Below are 13,610 nucleotides of genomic sequence, written 5' to 3'. Positions count from 1 at the left end.
TTACCATTTGGTTTTCATCGATAGGACACGCACTTGCTGTGCAGCACTCAAATTACAAAATGTGCGAAAAAAATTCGATGACTGGTTTGGTTGGAAAAACGAAATATTCATAAATTGCCTGAAAGATGGGAAAATCAGCTGTAATCACCCTCTCATTTGACTAAAATGACACAAAAAACAGACCGATCTAGCTGAAACTTGGTGTGTGTTATTCCAAGAGATGCTACTAACTAAACATAACCTCGATATGCGCCAGTAGAGCCATCTCTCTAACTTCTCATGGACTTTTGAAACAACCCTCGTACTATCTAACTAGACTAAGAGAGATTCTAGTACTTCTTCTAGAGATATTTTGTTCAATTCCATAAAATTGATAATTCTGCTGCGAACGTGCTTCTTTCAATGCGATATTATCAACTGGAAAAACAACGTTATTTTGACCACGAATATAACGTGTTTGTTGCTTATTTTGGAAGCCGAAAATTCTACTTCATTTGAATGCAAATTCAACTTTTCATCAGAATTGGAATAGATACTGATCCCTCTATTATTGATGCAATAAATCCAATATTAACAATTGGCTCTCGACTGTATGGTTTACTTTCCGATTTAATACTTGGAAATTCATTGGGGACAAAATCCAACACTGAAAACGATGGACAAATGGCGGCTTATGATCACCTTTGTTACCTCTCGATAAATGGTAACATAATTGGCAAAAAACAGACAAGTGGTACCAAAAAACAAATTCGACACAGCTGCAAAATGCAGACCGGCTTATGATTCCAGTTGGCACGCAAACGTCAACGCAAACGGATTAAAGAGACAGAATTATCAGCATGAAAAATGCTCATTCGATATAATCCGATGCATATATGAATTGAGCACCCAAAAATACTTAGTTGTGGCAGATACAGAACAATGCACTTGTGCTTGTGCATCACACAACAAACCATTCTTACCCCTCCCGAGGGTATGGACAGATTTCGCCCCAATTTGTCTATAGGCGTGGCAGCACCTTCTCTGGGTTTATTTAAACTTTGTGGAATGTGGAGGTGATGACTAACTGATGTTTGGGTACACCAGGTATGACGTACAATTATAAAATCGGATTTTTTTTATTTTAAACGTCTTAATCACCATTTTTAAATTTTTGAACCGCTCAAAGTACTGTGATTTTCAAAAGCATACTTACCACATGCTTCAACAAGCGCTTTATGTGATCCTGCAGCAGTTTCCTTCAAATAGTAGCAGAAGATCAATGTTGACCACAAATCGTACTTTCCCTGCATAAAAGTCAACATGTACAAATGTGGTTTTGTAATTTTTCACATATAAATATTGGAAAGAAGCAGTATGAAAAAATGCTCAAATGGATAGTATGTCCACATCCTCAAAGTTTGAATAAATTTTGAGTGAGTGCAGCCAACTCCAAGACGAGTTGATGCGAGATCCCTTTATGTTTGCATCATCCATTAAATCGAAATGGATAATAGGACAGTAAACATTGGAAACGTAAGCGCATCACAGGATTACAAGTGGACGCTCATTATAACGATACCGATGTGCCAATTATTAACATGAATATTCAAAGGGTTCACACATATGGACGTATTTTCATCCATTCTTCTGTCATTTGTAATTATATAGGCCTACAGGATACGTGTTGTTGCTGAAACTCTCCTCATTAAAATGTGGACATACAAGGATATACAAGCGGGACCTTCGACAACAGTTGTGGTCTCATTGAATGATGCATAACGCAATTCCACGAAAAATCAGCCGGCCGCTGCCCTGACACTCTCCGGTTGTGTTTTTCGAAACCTTGTACATATGGTGGTGTCTACTCAAAATCTTAATTTTCATTATCATACGACCCATTCTAACGACGACTGATTTCTTGGAAGGGTGTATGCAAATTTTTTCTAATCGTTACTTGAAGTTGTCTGATTGGAATATGATGTACGGCAAAGTTATTGGGAAACCATTGAAATATTTAGGAAAAATATCATTTTTTCGATATTTTCAATATATTTTTATTAGAAAACTCTCTCAATTGCTGTGTCGGACTCTCTGAAATGGAGATATGAGAAAATTTCAATACTTTGCGAAATCATTTAAGAAAAATAATATGAAAAATTTAAATTACATGCGATTTTACATGAAAATCGATAACCTTTCATCCTAGGTATAACCGTTCTCGAGATATGAGTAATTTTATAGAATGAACATAATCTTTGTGAAATTTCTATACGATGTCGGAGTTTTAGTCGTAATATTCAGCAACTATATGTGTCTTCTATCATGTCACAACAAAAATTTTCATTATACAAAATTGGTCATATCACGAGAACGTTTAGTCCTAAGATAAAACGTATATAGGTATTCATGTTGAATCGCATGTCGATCAAATTTTTCATTTGTTTTTCTATCTTTATTAAAGAGATTGAGATGAAAGATATGTTTTGAGTTATGAACATTTTCAATACACCCAGGTTTTTTTACGCGGTTTTTACGAGGTTTTTTTTACGCGGATTATCCAACTAACGCGTTTTTTTTTTACGCGGATTTTCCAATTAACGTGGTTTTTTACGCGGATTTTCCAATTAACGCAGTTTTTTTCACGCGGATTTTCCAATTAACGCGGTACCAGCGTAAAAATGACCAGTGCAATATCACATCTCCCCCTCAGCTCACATTTTTCTCTCATGTTCCTTCAGAGCAAATTACGGTAATTAGTACTTGTAACGGAGTTTAGCGCTTAACGGGTGTTAAATAAAAAATGAGAATTTTTTCAATCCCATATAAAAAAATTTTTTTTTTTCATCGATTTCAGTATTTTGACGTAGGATTACGTCTTTCGGGAACATATGGGGGTAAATAAAATGTTAAATAAAAAATGAGAATTTTTTCAATCACATATAAAAAATTTTTTTTTTCATCGATTTCAGTATTTTGACGTAGGATTACGTCTTTCGGGAACATATGGGGGCACAAATTGAAAAACGAAAATCGAGCACATCGTGAAAATTGTCCAATATCAAACGCTTATTGCTCAGTCATTTCATGATGGATAACAATAACAATTTTTTACATTGAACAAAATAATATATGTCATGAAACTAACTATCGAACAATTGAAAAATCTCAACCCCTATCCTAACGGAAATACCCACTTCGGATTGGTCGAAATTTACGACACATGCGGCGACTCATGTATTTACAATTATTGGTCAGTTATTTCCTGATGAATTTACGAGATATTTGCATCAATCGATCTGAGCACTCCATAACAATTCATCACAATGGATAAAATAATATTTCATATGAAACTATCAAACAATCTAAAAACCTCCAAACGGAAATACCTCCTTTTTAATGGGTCGGAATTGAAGATACGGAAAATCGGCATTGCAAATACATCAAATTAGAGACATCTAACAGAGACATAAAACCAAGCTGCTTTTGTTCCCATCGAAATGTATTCACTAACAGAGATTTAAAATTCAAGGTACCTGGGCGAAATCAGCATATAAATACCCTCGTGGTCGATAGTTCAACAAACGACGTGCACAAATGGATATTGCTCATGCTGGCGGATAAGTTGGAAGCGATGAACGAGTGTTTTTTTATTTTCGTTCCAATAAGAATCTTTCGATGGATTGACTTATGTTTGATAGAATATAAATTAAATTTTAATTTGAAACTTTTACGTTAGGTGCTTCGTGAAATTTCATATCAATGACCGACTATGCATTGTAAAACTTTTAGCACAAGTGTAAGTGTAAAACTATATATGGTAGCGGTTGTGTTAAAATGACATGAAATATGAAACGATTTTTCATGCAAGTTCATGCGTCGAGAAAAATTGAAAAAATGAAGGAGTTCCGTGTTCTGTTGGGTTTAAAGCGAAAATTAAAATGGTTTGAATAAACACTCAGAAAGTAAAAATTATAAATGAAGTTATTTTCTCTACAATAAAATAACACTTTTTTCGTGGTGAGAAAAATTGACAATTGTGTTCGATAATTAAAATTATCTTATATTACATGAAAGAGTTTTTTTTCTTCATTTCATCCATATATAACACAGGAACCATCTCGTTCAGGGCCACAGAGGGCGGCTTCCGTAATACGCACCATCCAATGACTAATCACCATTCTTCCATCATCACTCGGTTGGGAACACTGGTCGAGTAAACAGGCAATACCTTACAACCAGACAAAACGGCCCTTTTCCGGGCCACCAAATCATTATCGGAGAGTTTAACAATGTAATTCTTCAAACATATCCAAAACAACAGATAACCTAACGGAATCCTACGTCAACTATGCGGTCGTGTCTCGGATACGGAGGGTTGTTGACTTTTTTTTATTAATAACATAATGTATTTTCTTCACAAAAATGTCAGTGAATGTTTGAGTAAGGGCCGTGGTCTGCTGTTCGACGCAACTTTGTCGCGATGCTCTCACAAGAACGTTGTACGGTTCTACGAAACGCATTTCCAGCAAAGAAAAAAGTTCACGGTGGCACATTTTAAGGAAGAAAATGTACCTGTCAGTACGGTATATCGTATCCTGGGTTCCCTGAACGTAGAAGGTCGGAAGTGGTCGTCCGGTGACGATAATGACGAAGCAGAGGAAGACATCGTTAACAAGGTTTGACAACAAGGACGCAACCAGCCTGCGTGACGCCGGTCGGAAATATGGCTGCTCCCACGTATTGATCCATCGGACCCTCAAGATGGAAGGAATCATCTGCAGGAAGAAGACGAGGTCGCCGGAGTACACGAAGGAGCAGATTGAGACGGTTAAATCACAGTGTCGGTGGATGACCAAAACATACCGCGGTACGTCTTTCGTTCTGGACGACGAAAGCTATTTTCCGCTGTCCAAAACGCATATTCCAGGAAATGATAATTACTACTCCAGCGACAAGTCATCCACACCGCCTGAAGTGAAATACAAGTTCAAGCACAAGTTTGAAAAAAAAAGTTTATGTTGTACATCGTCATTTCCGACCGAGGCATTTCAAAGCCTTGGTTTAAGCCGAACGGTCTGGCAATCAGTCAACAAATCTATCGAGAAGAGTGCCTCGATAAAATCCTGCTGCCGTTCCTGAACGAACATCACGCGGATGGGAAGTACGTCTTCTGGCCGGACAAGGCGTCTTCCCATTACGCCAAGAAGACGCTGGCGTATCTTGAGGAGAAAAAGATACCGTTCGTGCCGAAAGATCGTAACCCAACAAACTTGCCCCAGTGCCGCCCAATAGAGAATTTCTTTGGCTCACTCAGTGCCCTAGTGTATAAAAACAATTGGAGGGCCAAGGACACGAAGCAACTGACTACAAGAATCCGGAATAGTATCCGGAAAATGGACGTAAGTGCCGTACAACGTTCTTGTGAGAGCATCGCGACAAAGTTGCGTCGAACAGCAGACCACGGCCCTTACTCAAACATTCACTGACATTTTTTTGAAGAAAATACATTATATTATTAATAAAAAATACTGAAATCGATGAAAAAAAATTAAAAAAAATTTTATATTTTTTATTTAACACCCGTTAGTGCCGCACCTTATCACGATTCTTACGTGGATTATAGGTGTTGGGTGGTACAACGGGACGAGGTTTTTACGGGCAGCTATTCGTGAATGTCTTTCCCTGTCTGCTTAGCTCTGGACGGTTCAACAGCGGTACTGCATGTGCATCGGCAGAAGAGTGTACAAATTACTAGGGAATCTTCTAGCAACAGCAGATGACCTCATTCTTGAGGAAAACCGAACTATAGCTACCAGTAACCAACGAAATTGCAGGAAAAACTACGGGTTTTCGGAAGCGAGCAACACTCAACTTTTTACTTCCGTTCTACGTAAAGATAGTCCCATTTGATATCTATCATTAGGTGACATGGTTTTTTTACGCGGATTTTCCAATTTATGCGGTTTTTTTACGCGGATTTTCGAATTAACGCGGTTTTTTTGCGCGGATTTTCCAATTAACGCGTTTTTTTTTTGTACGAGGATTTTCCAATTAACGCGGTTTTTTTAACGAGGTACGTACCTCCGCGTAAAAAAAAACCTGGGTGTATTTAATTAAATTTGTGAGTAAGATTATTTAACGACGTATTTAAAATGTTATTTTTCCTAAATATTTAATTTATTTTTCAACAAGTTTTTTTGCACATCGTTTTTTAATCGACACCTACATTTCGAGTCACGAGTTTCCTAGTGAGAGTGACTGTAAACTGTAAGCAAGCTCCGTTGCTGCTTTTTTTTACATAGTATAGATCATTGAAAATCTTTACCAACAAGTCTATATAATGTAGATTCGTTCATAACACTTGAAAGAGTGTATAGAGTATTTTAATTTAAAGCCATTTGTAGTTGTTTGCTTTTGTTATTCAAATCCGTTTAATTTATTTATATTTGTTTTATTTTTGTGTGGAACTTGTTTTACTACAATTTTATCAAAGTAACATTACCAGAGATAAGAAGTAAGTTATGAAATATAAATATTTAATAAAACGAAAATAACATTCGGTAGTTTACACTTTCCTCAGATCAAAATTACCACTTTTAAACATTTCAAACCACTTATAACATTACGGTTTTCCAAGATCGTGCTGGTCGTTAGTTTTCACCAACATTCTATGCGAATCTCTTTAGTTTATAACAAAAAATCAACGATGTCTGCAGATCGTAGTTCGTATGCACAAAATCCACTACTACAGCCATTCCATGCCAAACCGATATAGTGGTTCTCAGATTTTCGTGAAAAGCGGTAATTTTTTTCTTTACCGCAAAACATTAGACCCGTATTTTACTATTTTTATTAAGGTGCCCATTTCCATTCTAGGGTGGAAAAAACAACTTATTCCCCTTTTTTCCAAAAATGACTGTTTTCAAAAATTCATAACTTTTGAAGTACATGAGCGATTCGAATGGAGGACATATCAAATTATAGCCATTCAACTCGTCCTTTTAGAAGAAATACTACAATCGCAAATTTTGTTTGACTTAATATTGATTGTTTTTGTTTTTTTTTTATGGTTTTCATGGACTCGAGACCAAGGGCGCTATATTTTTTTATTTCTATATTTTTCCTAGAAAGCTAAGCTGAAAAATTAATAACTTTTGAACTACTGGACCGATATAGATGATCGATATATCAAATCAAAGTCAATGAGCTTGACTTCTTTGAAAAAAAAATACATTTGCGAAAAAAATTAATTTAGTTTTACTGATTTTGAGATATTTAATGTAAAAATTATTAAATATCTCAAAATCAGTAAAACTAAATTAATTTTTTTCGCAAATGTATTTTTTTTTCAAAGAAGTCAAACTCATTGACTTTGATTTGATATATCGATCATCTATATCGGTCCAGTAGTTCAAAAGTTATTAATTTTTGAGAATAGGAAAAAGTGGAAAAAATTGATATTCCGAACTAACGGTTAACTTTTAAATACCATAACTTAAAAAAGAATACATCTCTGATTATGAGATATTTTGTGTAAGAATCCTCAGCTTTCTGAAAAAAATATTTAAAAAAATTAGCGCCTTTGGTTCCGAAACCATAAAAAAATAAAAAAAAACAAATACGATCAATAATAACGGAAACAAAGTCCAAATATTTAGTATTTAAAGTATTTAGTTTTTTTTCTAAAAAGAATTTGATATGTCGATCATTAGAATCGGTCGAGTGGTTCAAAAGTTATGAACTTTTGAAAACAATCATTTTAGGAAAAAAAAAAGGGAAAAAAAGCGATTTTTTGGATCATCCTAAAACAGAAATGGTCACCCTAATAAAAAAATAAAAAATACGGGTCTAATTGTTTGCGATAAACAACAAATCTACTACTTTTCCGAGAACCACTATATAGGTTTGACATGGAATGGCTGACTATTAACATAAAAAATGTGCCTGCATAAAACTTCAGAAATTTTGAACTGGATACATAATAAATGAAGATCAATGTGCGAGTTTCGGTACTAGTTGCATTTCTAGTGAATGTATAACTGTACGAAAACAGCTCTTAAATGCAAACTTTTTCAAGGGCAAAAAAAGGGTAGAACTATTTAAAGCATTCTAATTGAATCATATTTTCCCACTGTAAGCCTTAGAATAAACTATGTATCGACCCATTTTCATGTTTCTTCGAAACATATAAAATTTAGTTCAACCGATTCGTATACTATAGATCGGATTGTCCGCAGGAGCCGAATGACCTTTTCGATTATATACAATTTTGGACTCGATTATATACTGTTTGGAAATTTTGTTTATATTTCAAATTTTTTTTTCAGAGTCCGAAACAAAAAAAAATTGCATAACTCTGTCATTGTTGAAGTTCGTACATATGCGTAGGAGAATTTTTTTTCATCAAATATTATCATCTATCACCTCCTGAGAGAATTTGGATAATTTTTTTTTCATGTGAGAAAGGGGATTCAAGGGGACTTTAAGGGGATGAATCAAAAATCAAATTCCTCTTTTATTTTCATAAAACCAAAACTACATACAAAAAAAAACAAATAAAGAAAAAAATGTTTTGACTCGATTATATACAGTGAAATGAAATAAAAACCTGTGTATAATCGAGTCCGCGCTGTATTTTAAGCAGAAATACCCTGATAAATTTCTTAATCGCTATTAACTTCTCACTTGAATCACGTTTTCTTTCGTTTTGTTTTCATTCCGAGCACACGCTCGGTTGCATTTTTATTCTTCCATTCAAAACTCAATTTATTATTATTTCTTCAAAATCATGATTTTGCATAATGTTTTATTCAAATGACTGTATTCCATAATTCCTTCAAAATCAGTTAATAGAACAAAAACGTGAAATTTTAATGGTTCAAACGTATCTTGAATCAAAGTAGCAAAAGTTCAAATTCTCTAATTGTTTTGCTAAAATACAACCGGCTCATTCAAATGATCCGTTTTTCATCACCTCGTAATAGTTGCCGGAAATTAATTTAGATGGAGATCCGAAAAAATATCTTCTCCGTATAATAACTCCACCAACATTCTGCTTGGATCGAATGATATTAAATTGCTCCAAAACGTGTCAGAGATAGCTGTCGCAATCAGGACCATCGATTCATTTTTTTTTTTCTTGCTAGAAAAATCAAATCTCTTGATGTCACTCATTGGTCCAGTGCCAATTTTCTCTTTTTTTTTTGTCTAGCTGTTCTCAGTATATGCCTACCTTCGGAATTATTCAGATATGTTCACACAACTTCTACCAAAACTCGAATTTGGCCTTTATCTACCTCGTTCAAGAATTTCGCTTTCCCAGGCTTGAAAAATAGTGATGCCGATGGATTTACAAATTATAAATAGTAGCAGCAACAGCTCTCCTTGTCTTGATGTAGAAACAAATGCCCATGAAACCAACACCGACTGCGTGTAATAGCGTACAATGCATCGCACAGTATGCAGTCCATCAATTCACCAATAACTTGCTCGACAGTGATTGACGTGAAATCGATATAATAATCAGAGATTTTTCAAAATTATGTATTTGTAACATACACTAGTAAAAGGTGCATATTGAAGCCATATACACGGATAAGTAATTCCGCATTACGTCTTCTCGCCGCACAAAAGCTACCAGTAAATATTAGAATGAATATAATTTGAAACTCCTCCTCATTCACCGTATTCAAACCATCATTTGTTCCGGTCGATGAAGCATGAATGAAAAAAAGTCCAGAGATTCTAGGAAATGCTAAAATGCGTCAATAATATGTTTACTTCGAAAAATGTCGTGGGATTTATTAGAGTTTCATATAAAGAACCCCCACCATTCACAACCGATTATAACCACTGTTCGACGGAGAGAATTTATATACGTTGATATTCCGCTTATGAAATATCATTATTGACCCTTTGCGGTCGAAATTATTTTTACTTGAAAAAGCAGTGTTGTATAACTTTGTGAGATTATACGCAGAATATGCATAACTTGTGAGATTATGAAAGATGAAAAACATTTATTAATTTTCATATAATCTTCAGATAAGTAATTACTAAACAATGTATTCTAGTGTGTTGTTTTGATTTACAAAAATATATACTCTAATTCGTATGATATCTTTCGAAGCAGTCCCCAAATGCAGTTTAGGTGTTCGCATGTATCACAAAAATAACTAGTTCGGCGTTTTCCGCCTTTTATCTCTCTGTTTAAACATACAGAACAATGCTCTTTGTCGCAATAAATGGTGTTTTCCATCAAGCCTTTCCTCAAGCACGGGTGCAACTTTTGTTTATAATGAGTATCGTTATGTATTATTCATAGGAGCACGGTTTGGATTCGTGAACAGACATTAAAACACTTTTAGCAAAGAGAGAACTGATATACTGTTGCATAAAATACAAGATTAGCATACTTCCTTGCTATGGCGGGGAAAAAACAGACAAATGACCGCAAAAGATTAAACGAGAAAATGTGAGTTATTCAAGGTTTCTAAGCGCTGTTAATACCCTTCCTTAGTTTAATCAAATTTCCTTTTGAGACAGTGTGATGTGTGACGAAATGGTGACAAAAAACGAATCATTTTTGTAGTTTATTAATCGGGGAATTACTTTCGCGATTCGTAATTTCATACACTCGTTTTCCTCCAATTCTCTTCTACTTGATGGAATAACGTGACATATTAGGAACCTTCAATATTAAACGCTTCACAGTGCACTATTAGTGGTAAACACAAACCTTGTAAACTCCTTTTCTTGAATTTTCAGAAGTCTTGCTTCTTCTCAGCAGTTCACTGACACCATTCGGGGAGCGGAAAACGCTTCAATTATTACATCACTCGAACTGATATATATTCCACATATTGACAATACAGTGAATTGAAATTCAAATTTGTAAGACGTTCAAGAAGGACGCGCGCCAGCAATACATTATTCAAACAGCACATTGTGTCGAATTCTTCTTGTTTCCCCACTGCGAGCTCTGTTCAACTTCTTCAGCCAGACTTCCAGGCTTGAGTTATATATTTTTTCTTCACAAATTAAAACAGAACCCCATCACATATTTGATTTCTGATTCCAAAAACACATTACCAAACGCACACAATAATTCACTTTGATTGCTTCGGCATTGAACATTCAGCCATTTTCGGCGAATTTATTTTCACTGCCTTCCCTTTGGTTACGATTTCCTTCCACGAATCTTTATATCTTAATTATATTTGCGTTTCACAATTCCTTTGCGACAGAAGAAGTGGCAAAAAAAAACTCAAAACCCAAAGCACTGTCACGCTCTATCTCCTTTTCTATATCTTCCACGGATAAAAATAGACAATTATTTCTCACCAAGTAGCAATTCCGAATACATTACAAACCAGCGGCCAATCGCGACATTCGCGCGTGGGATCTTTATCACTTGCTCAAAGTTCATTGCGATAAAGCCGTGCAGAGCGCGGAAAAACGATGATCGTTCATCAGTACCACCACTTCGCCCACTTCCCCACCGTGTTTCAATGGGAAAGACGCGATTTTAATTTCCCAAATCACCTTCACCTTCAGCGGGAAGACGATACTCTCACGGTCTGATTGCGACGGCCAAACACAATAACCATTAGTAGTACCAGCAGCATAGGCATCGACTGCACGGCATCATCCACCGTTTGATCTCTGTCCCCAGAGGTAACAACCATCGGCGAACGATGCGATTACCATAAAGTAGCGTGTAAATGGGGTCCCCAAACTGAAAGAAATAATAATCACTTGTTTGCAGAACTTTGCCCTCTCGCACTTCGCGGTATTTCTGCGGCTTAATCCTTAATCCATCTTCCTTAACAATTATGGGAAGAAAAAAAAACGGACCAAATCGTGGATTCACCCGAGCACGTTGTGTAGAGGTCGAATTCTTCCAACGGCGCGCTTTTTTTTTCGCACTCGCACTGCTCGCGACCTTCCGAGATGTCTTCTTATCACACGATTAGCGGAGACTGAACCGAGGAATGCAACGCTGAACGCTGTGCGATGCCAAGACCTTTCCAATCGGAATACGGCATGCCACCACCGACACTCGAAGCATCACTAGCGGGACAAACACGCGCGCCCTCGCCAGTGAGCGACCATGAAGGCAGCTGCCAGCTGAGTGGTTCGAGATCAAGAGCTCCCACCGTCAGCTGTTTTTCGGATGACAACAACTTGTGGCCGCTGTTTAGAAGCCGGTCCGTGCGCTGGGTGGGATACGACCATCCGGCGATGATGACGACGACGGCGTGCGCATGACAGCGACCGAGGGGAACTCAGAAGCGATGCCAAACTGAAATACGAAGTCAAATTTGGCGGAACGGAAAGTTCGGAAGGAAGATAAACAAATAGATGCTAAGAAAAACCGCTCAACGTGTTAGCGAGAAACGAATGCTTGTTTGTTTTTGTTGTTGAAGGTGGAAACCGAAGTTGGTAGAATTCCCAGTAGACATTTGACGAATAATTAGTCTGAACAGTGTTTATATCCGATGTGTTTAAATCGAATTTTACGTATCTAGTACGCAACGTATGAGGCGGTGCCCAATTCATTCAGTAAATGTGCAATTCCAAATTAAATCGTCCGAAAAAAAAGCAGATTTTAAAAACATGTATTGTTGATGTCGAATGAAAGTTTGTATTCCGTTTGGGTTGGAGGGAATATGAGTTTTCCACAGCAATTGGGAATTTTTTGACTCAAGCGTAAAATTTGAAAAGGGCGTATCGATTTTAGTATGAGAAATCTTTGATAATTTATATCTAAAAAACTATGAGCCGTACCGAAATAGTGTCTTATGGCGGGTTTACACTAGTGAGATCTATAGCTATAGATGGATTTATTCACCTGAAAATAGGTGTAAACGGGTGAGAATAAATATGATACACTTATTCGAGGTATATATAACTTGAATAAATTCAGCATATGTAAACGCTTGTGAATTTCTCACTGGTGAAAAAACATTTGAAGACATGTGGGTTAACACAAAACGTAGCGATATTAAAAAATCTTTTTTTATCTTAATACAAACTTTTAACATATTATTCGTGTTACACAATCAAAACACGAACAGTAGAATTGAAATCTCAACAACAAATACACCTTGTTGATTCAACCGGACGTTATGGTTACAAATATAATTAACTTGTTTACGTTATGCCTAGATTAAAGTGACCAGATGATCAGAAGTCTAACGCGGGACACAAAAAAACAATACGTTATGTGAACTTAAATCATAGTTTAGCGAGTCTCATTTATTATATATTTAAACTCTTAACAAGTGTCCTTACAATTAAACCTGATCTGTATTATTTCTTTCTAAGTATCGGTTGTGATTTTCCGGTGGTTTAGATTTTGTTCACTCCTGAAAATCACTCGCTCAGTCAGAGCATTTAAGCCCGGCAAGCACGATTCAAATTCGATAATTTTCTACAAATTATCGACTGGAAAGCTCGAAAATTCCAATCCATTTTTCATCGATGCTAACGTGCTAACGTATGCATTAAAAAAATGGACTAATTTCGGATGGCGATTTAAAAAAAATGAGATAATTTAATGAAACAAATTTTCCTTAAATCTTACGTTTATTAAGCCTACAACAAAAATGATTCAAGGCTGTTGA

General features: G+C 36.0%; 1 protein-coding gene across 1 annotated transcript in view; it reads right to left on the bottom strand.

The window, feature by feature from the left end:
• Positions 1 to 11,936, bottom strand: part of LOC129780275 (FMRFamide receptor) — a 239,646-nt gene extending 227,710 nt beyond the window's left edge. Inside the window, exon 1 of the mRNA XM_055788345.1 lies at positions 10,721 to 11,936. The gene's annotated coding sequence lies outside the window, so the exon portion shown is untranslated. The remainder of the gene's footprint in view (positions 1 to 10,720) is intronic.
• Between the last annotated feature and the right edge of the window lie 1,674 nt (positions 11,937 to 13,610).

Source organism: Toxorhynchites rutilus, chromosome 3, assembly GCF_029784135.1.
Source record: "Toxorhynchites rutilus septentrionalis strain SRP chromosome 3, ASM2978413v1, whole genome shotgun sequence".
Classification (NCBI taxonomy): domain Eukaryota; kingdom Metazoa; phylum Arthropoda; class Insecta; order Diptera; family Culicidae; genus Toxorhynchites; species Toxorhynchites rutilus.
This window is presented reverse-complemented; position numbering and strand designations above follow the sequence as displayed.